Source organism: Galeopterus variegatus, unplaced genomic scaffold, assembly GCF_000696425.1.
Source record: "Galeopterus variegatus unplaced genomic scaffold, G_variegatus-3.0.2 Scaffold12576, whole genome shotgun sequence".
Lineage (NCBI taxonomy): Eukaryota > Metazoa > Chordata > Mammalia > Dermoptera > Cynocephalidae > Galeopterus > Galeopterus variegatus.
Window position 1 is genome coordinate 25,979 of NW_007738687.1, and position 6,877 is coordinate 32,855.

Genomic DNA, 6,877 nt, shown 5'->3' on the forward strand with positions numbered 1-6,877 from the left:
GGTTCTTTCTTTGGCATTCTTTGGGAATAGCTCAGCACAAGGGCAGAACTATCCAGCCACTGCTCCCTGGCATCCAGCCAGACCGGTTGTCCTAACTCTCCAGGCTAGGTTCTTGGTCTGTATCCTAGGCAACACAGCAATTTCATGGCCACATTTCTGAGACACTTATTCTACTGGGATCACAGTGGCTTTTTCTGGCTGTCAATAATATTCCAACATTTGTAGTGATGATTGTGATATTTTCCCCCAAGAAAACCAGAGTCAAAACATGTGTCTAGCATCTTCAAAAGTACTCATGCCCCACTGGCCACCACTTCTGTGGCCAAAATCTGCATACCTGCCTGTAGTCATATAAAGGGACAGAGCAGGGAGGCCACAGTTCTGAGACCAGGGCTCAACAAACACTTCCTGGGAGAGGCCAGCAGGCCTCATAGAGACACTCTTTGGGAGTGGGCAGCAGGTGGAATGATGGCCACTTGGCTCTCTTGCTCCTGGCTTCTTAGCAACTTGGCTTCTGAGACTGGGTAGAGTGGATACAGTTTAATGTGGCCACCTGGGCATGTCTTGATTTAGAAAGGCATTAAGTTTCCACTCAATTAATTTCACAAAGGCTCTCGGTGTGTTTGGCCTACATGTTCCTAATTCACCAATAAACAATTTTGGGAATTCAGTCTTGAAAGTGACTACCACCTTTCAGCAACACTGTTCCAATTGCATTTCAGAGTTGATTTGGGCATATGTATGTGTACACTCTCTCTTCTCACCATATCTATGTTTCTCTCTCAGTACTACAATCAGTGCACTAGCAGGGCCTTGCTAGAGGAGAATGTAGGAAAGTTCTTTCTCTCATGCTATGCCACGTTATATTTACACAGACCCTAAAGACAGGCTATGGCCCAGGCATCTGCATGAGAGCACAAGCTCTGACTCTCTCCAGCAACTTCCCTTCAACAAACATGAATCAGAAATGTCTATGCCTCAGATTTATGGCCCACTATACTGATTTTGTTTTAGTTCCTAATGATTGAGATGGTAAATGAAGGGGACCAGGGGCTTATACCTTCAAGTTTCCCACTTGGTGGCAAATATGTGGGGCTCAAGAGAGAAGGCAAAAGCCAAACCCAGAAAATGATGGCCACTAAAGCCACCAACCATAAGTCCCCTTGAAAGATAAGTGTGGTGTGATGGAAAGAACTTTGCACTGGATCCCAGGAACCTGGGATCTTGTCCTGGTGTGGCTGTTAACTTTCTCTGCCTCAGTTTCCCCAACTCTAAACTAGGCAGTTAGGCTAAATAATTTGGAAAGGCCCTTTACATCAAATACTTTATGGGTTGTAAAAAGAGTCTTTTATCTCAAGGGCTGTGGTTCTTAATCTTTATTGGCTCACAGGCCCATATGAAATTCAGTAGAATGTTATAGACTATCTCCCCAGAAAAGGTATATTGTCATGGAATTCTGCATACCATCTCAGGGGCATCAGGGAGTTCCTGAATCCATGGACAGTGGGTTAAGAACTACCTCTTTCAGGAGATAAAAGAGCTTATCTGCAGAAGGCAAACATGAAGCAACAGTGATAGCTGCCTGGCTTCAATCCATCTTAACAATTTTTCCCAGCATTTGACCCAAAAATGGAACTCCTACAGGACAAACAGTCTGTCTTTTTTAAAGAAATATTTTGAGCTTTTGTTTTTTTCTTGATTGCTTTTAAAGGAAGCTGTCGAGAGAAAACAGGAGGAAGAATAATCCAAAGAGATCTAGGATTTGACATACAAAATGTGCTTTGTAGATTTGTCCTAAGTAGCTGTATGCAAAAACCATCTTCTAAAGTCCACATGGAGGGCTTATGGGGCATCACCATGCTGTCTGGCCCCACGGGAGCAGACAGACTCTTGGCAACATATTGCGGCATCAGAGTGCCAGTCTGGCACCAGTGTCCATATCCTCAGTAAGAGACATGTTAAGATTCTCCAATGTTTGGCAAACATTCCTACTCCTCTTCAACCAGGCAAGCAATGGCCCCAACTCAAGTGGCGTTTACTTCAGGGTAAACCCTTGAGATTGGTCTTCTGCCCCAAATCTTTCAAAGTTTGATGGCCTTTTAAGGAAGCAGGAAGTTCACAGAAGAGTTGAAAACTGGCTTTCCCTCTTCAACTCAGGTCAGTGAATATCTTGGTCTCAGCAGAGTCTCGATTGAGGGAGTCCAGCCATTCACAGTGTTACAGGAGCTCAAGATAGACCTTCTGAGGAGATGAAGACAGAATATAAAGAAAAAATAGACATGTGTCTAGAACATGTGCCTCTTATTTTATGGCCTCCCAGAGCCTGAAGGTGCAGGGCCAGAAAGGAGCTGCTCTTCAGCACAAAATGACTCTGCACACAGGGTTTGAAGAACCTGGAAAGGGTCCCCCAAGGCCAAGGCTTTTAGAACCTGAAAGGGAGAGAAGACAGTAGGGAATTAGCTAGGACTGGCCAAGCACTTAACAGTCACTGAGTGGTGGGGCCTCTCTTGGTAGGTAGCTAAGCCTACAATTGGTAACTAATCTTCTGAACATTAGAGGCTGGCTAAAAAAAGGCCTTTACAACTCAGATCTCTCATGAAACAGGCCTACGAAAGTGCTATAATCAGGGCTAGAGATTATGTGCCTTCAACCTTAACTCTAATTACCAAAAAGTCTACCTGGGAAAGCAGAAGTCTGATACTAGAACCTCTGAGATTACCTCCCTGCATCATGCCCATTGTCTTTTTGACCCTACAATAACTGCAAACTTCCTTTTACTGGGGCTTCACCTCCATGGAGGCTGATAAGAAGCTTATCTACCCAAGGACCTCTGAGGACCGGCAGTGATAGGAAGAAAAGAAAGGCTAGGGAGAACATGGAAGGCCAAGTTCCAGATACTTGGATCTCATTAATGTGTACACGGGTTCATGTCATGCCAACAATCTAATGGTCAAGCAATCAGAACTCCTAGGAGAGAAAGGAATTTCCCTGACTTCTGAGTCTCCTGTCAGTGATAAGGAAGTCACTTATCTTCTCTGAACTTCAGTTACTTTATTTGTTGTGTTAGAACACATATTATCCTCCCTACTTCTGGAATGTGAGGATCTAATGAGATAATGGATGTGAAAGTGCTTTGCATTAGACAAATAAAAAGAACTAAGGATGAAGGTTCAGGTGGGTAAGACTGAAATAGTCATTCGATCTAAAGGAATGAAGTCTCTCTACAGATACTAAAGTGGCCTTTGGGTACCTGCTATAAGATCAAAAGGGAAGTTACTAGTTTACTTTATAGACTCAAAAGATGTCAGAGTTAGAAGGTTCCAACCTTCTCATTTTACAGACTGAGAAACTGAGGCTCAGAGAAGGAAATGTATTTGCCCAAAGTGTCACAGCCTAGGATTCCTAATGAATTAGATTCAAATGCAATCTGTAAAACCACACTGCAGTTTGGCTAGGGGAGAAAGAAAGGAAAGAGGAAGGTGAGTTATAATCAAACAAAGCCTCTGAATTCAAAGGCACTAAGTTTAAAGGTCATGCAACTATAGAGTAATGAACTGAGGCATGGAGGTGAGTCCTCACCTTCTGGACCTACATGACATTCCAGTTCTCAAAAACTGAGATCCCATAAAGAAGTCTTATAAGGAACAAGGTTCTGTAATTGGGGGTGGAGACTACATACCTGTGGCCTCAACTCTCATCTCCAGGAAGTCTGCCTTGAGAACTGTAGGTAAAAAGAAAGAAACACATTTCACTAAGACTCTAGAAATCAGGACTGGAAAGGAAAAGCAAGAGGATGAGGGACCCTTCCAGGTCAGTGCCAAAGAGGCCATTTGAAAAATGGAGCAGTGATTCTATCCAGATGTTTTAAAGGATCTAGCTCCATGTGTATAGGTTGGGCTACTTCTTTGGCAGGTTTAGAGAGCCCAGTATCCCAGACACAAAGACACCTCTCAGGTGCCAGAATAATCCTTTGAATACCAGACTATGAGGGGCTAGGAAAGCCCAGAGAAGTTGGCCCAAAACCACAGACTACATTCTGTGACTATCTCTAATAGGGAAAAGGGCGAGAAGGTGAGGCAAGTACCATGTGAAAGATGCATCTTTCTTTGCCTTGAAGACCATATCAGCCTTGCCCAGCCTCTTGATGTACTTAGATTAGTCCTAAATTAGCACTGTTTGAGAACAGCTGGAGGGGGAGAAGCAATCCTAGAGAATAAACATGGCGCCTATATTGTGGCCAGAGCATCCACATAACAGCTGGCTCTCAGGGCTACGTCCTCAGCCTTCTTTTTTTCTCTCCTCTCATAAGTCTGTTTAGAGTAGGCTCTGAATGATCTTATTCCCATTTATGGTTTCAATAACCATCAAATACTGGAGACCTCTCCCCAAAGGGCTACTATTCACACTGTAGTATATGTGAATGCCCTCCTCTGCAGTTATACAGTGGCTGTACTCAACAGTTCTACCCCTAAATCTATGTAGGCTCAGCCCCCACTACTAGCCTAAGTTGCAGTTACCCACTGGACATCTCTACCTCCATGTCCCACAGCGTCTACTAAATCACTGTGTCCAAAATTTTGCATAACGACTTTCCCACAAAACCTGTTCCTCCACGTTTAATTATTGTACCATCTACTTAACTGCCCAAGTTAGGCTTTTTCTCTCTCGGTCCTTCTCCAACATCCCACGTTTGAAAAGTCAGTAAAGTCTTATTGAGCCTATCTCAAATCTGTCCCTTCTATTCCATTCCCACTGGCAATACCATAGGCCAGGACTTGGTCAACTCTTACCAGGGCAGCTAGTCTCCTAACAGGTCTCCCTGCCTCCAGTCTTTACTCTCCCATCTATCTTCCCCACTACCACCAGAGTGATCTTTTTATAACTCAGTCAGCTCAGAATATGCAGTCATGCTTAAAAGTCTTCCATGACATCCCTTCCCCCAATGGACCACAGTATAAAGACCAAATATCTTAGTATGTCATATGAGGCCTTCACGATCTGGCTCCAATCTATCTTCCTGGTCTGACCTTCAGTTAGGCTTCCCTCTTCTCACTCTCGCATTTTAGCCAACGTGGAACACTAATCATTTATTTTATTTTATTTGGATATTTACAGGATGTCTAAATTTTATTTTGGGGGGTTCTTCATTTTTTTTATTATGAATATTCATGAGATACAAAGCTAATTGTCACTCCTCGTGCCCATGATGTGAGGGCCAGATTCACACTGGCAGCATACCCATTACCAGAAATTGCATTTGTACCCCATGTCCCCCACCCAATTATCCTCCAACCTCCCTCCTCCTCCCCCTTTCCCCCACTCCACATTGTAGCCCTAGGAATGTTCCCTCCCTCTGCAAGACCAATGCACAACTCTGGTCTTTCTTTCCTTCCTTCCTTTCCCTCTTAGCTCCCACATATGAGTGAGCACATGTGGTATTTATCCCTCTGTGCTTTGCTTACTTCACTCAGTATGTTTCTCCAGGCTCATCCATGTTGTTGCAAATGGGAGTATTTCATTCTTTTTTATGGCAGAGTAGTGTTACATGCTGTATATATACCACAGTTTCCTTATCCAATCATCCATCGATGGACATTTAGGTTGGTTCCATGTCTTGGCTATTGTAAACAGAGTTGCGATGAAAATGGGAGTGCAGGTATCCCTTTGACATAATGATCGCCATTCCTCTGTGTATATATCCAGAAGTGGGATTGCTGGATCATTTTAAAGGTCTATCTGTAGTTGTTCGATAAACCTAATCATCTCTGAATCTGTCTTACATAAGCTATTCTGCCTCCTTAAAATACCCTCCCCTCCCTTCTCTTCTGATGAACCACTACTCATTTTTTTCTGAGTTAATTTTTTAAAAAAATATTGTGGAAGGGAAGTGAATGAGAGAGTGATGTCATTCAAATGTCAGAATACAGTCAGGTATACAAATGGGAAGCAAAAAGGGGCAGGACAAAGGTTAAACAGATAGTCATTTTTATTAGAGATGAGAGATGAGCTTGGCAATAATGACCACAGATGAGACTGAGTGACTAGTCTGAGGATCTTGATCAGTGAAAAGCATGTGGACACACTGATGCAAGTGGGACTTACAAGGCGGAGGCCCAGATGAAAGGGATGCTTTCCCTATGTGGCTGCTCTGTGGGAGGAACCTGTGGATACCAGGATGGTGGCTCATGACATACGGGAGGGCAGGTGTACCCACTTTGGTCTTACCTACACTCCTGCTAAGACGAAATCTAGGGATAAAGAAAAGGATTAAATCTAGGTTCTAGCAACCTGGACACAGGGTAGGTAGAATGGTACTCCAGTCTGGAGTGCCTGCTTTGGCCATAGCCTCCTTAGGTTGTGGTTGGTCTAAGGCTTCCCTGACCACTAGCTGACAAAGCCCAGCCCATTGGCAGTGGTGACCAATCTTTCCATGCTCTCAATACCAGTTTGGCTATAGCTTCCCTACTGGAAGTCTACCTGCTTAAAGATTCTACTGACCTTTGTTCAGCCTCTTACATATTCCCTTCCCAAAGCCTTGGTTCCCTGTCCAAAGCTATAGATCAATCCCCCATGTTTTTCTATGTATTTCCACTCATCTTTCAAGCCCCAGCTGAGATATCACCTCTTCTAAAAAGCTTTCCTTATTTAGACATGCCCAGTTGTTTCTGTTCATTCCATTTCACTTCCTTCCATTTCCTTGTTATTTATTTCTCAATTGGCTTATCCTAGGGAGGGTAGAAGGAGCACCAGAAAGTAGCCATGCTCATAGGCAGGTACCTTATTAAGAATATTAGGATCTCTCTCTCTGTCTCTGTTTATTCCCCCACCCCCCATCCCTTTCACCCTTTTTTTTTTTTTTTTTTTTTTTTTTTTTTTT

General features: G+C 43.5%; 1 long non-coding RNA gene across 1 annotated transcript in view; it reads right to left on the bottom strand.

Moving 5' to 3' along the window:
- Positions 1-1,378: 1,378 nt before the first annotated feature.
- LOC103581217 overlaps positions 1,379-6,877 on the bottom strand; it is a 9,102-nt gene continuing 3,603 nt past the window's right edge. Inside the window, exons 3-4 of the long non-coding RNA XR_549635.1 lie at positions 3,680-3,721; positions 1,379-2,429 (exon numbers count right to left, since the gene is read on the bottom strand). This is a non-coding gene — a long non-coding RNA (uncharacterized LOC103581217). The remainder of the gene's footprint in view (positions 2,430-3,679; positions 3,722-6,877) is intronic.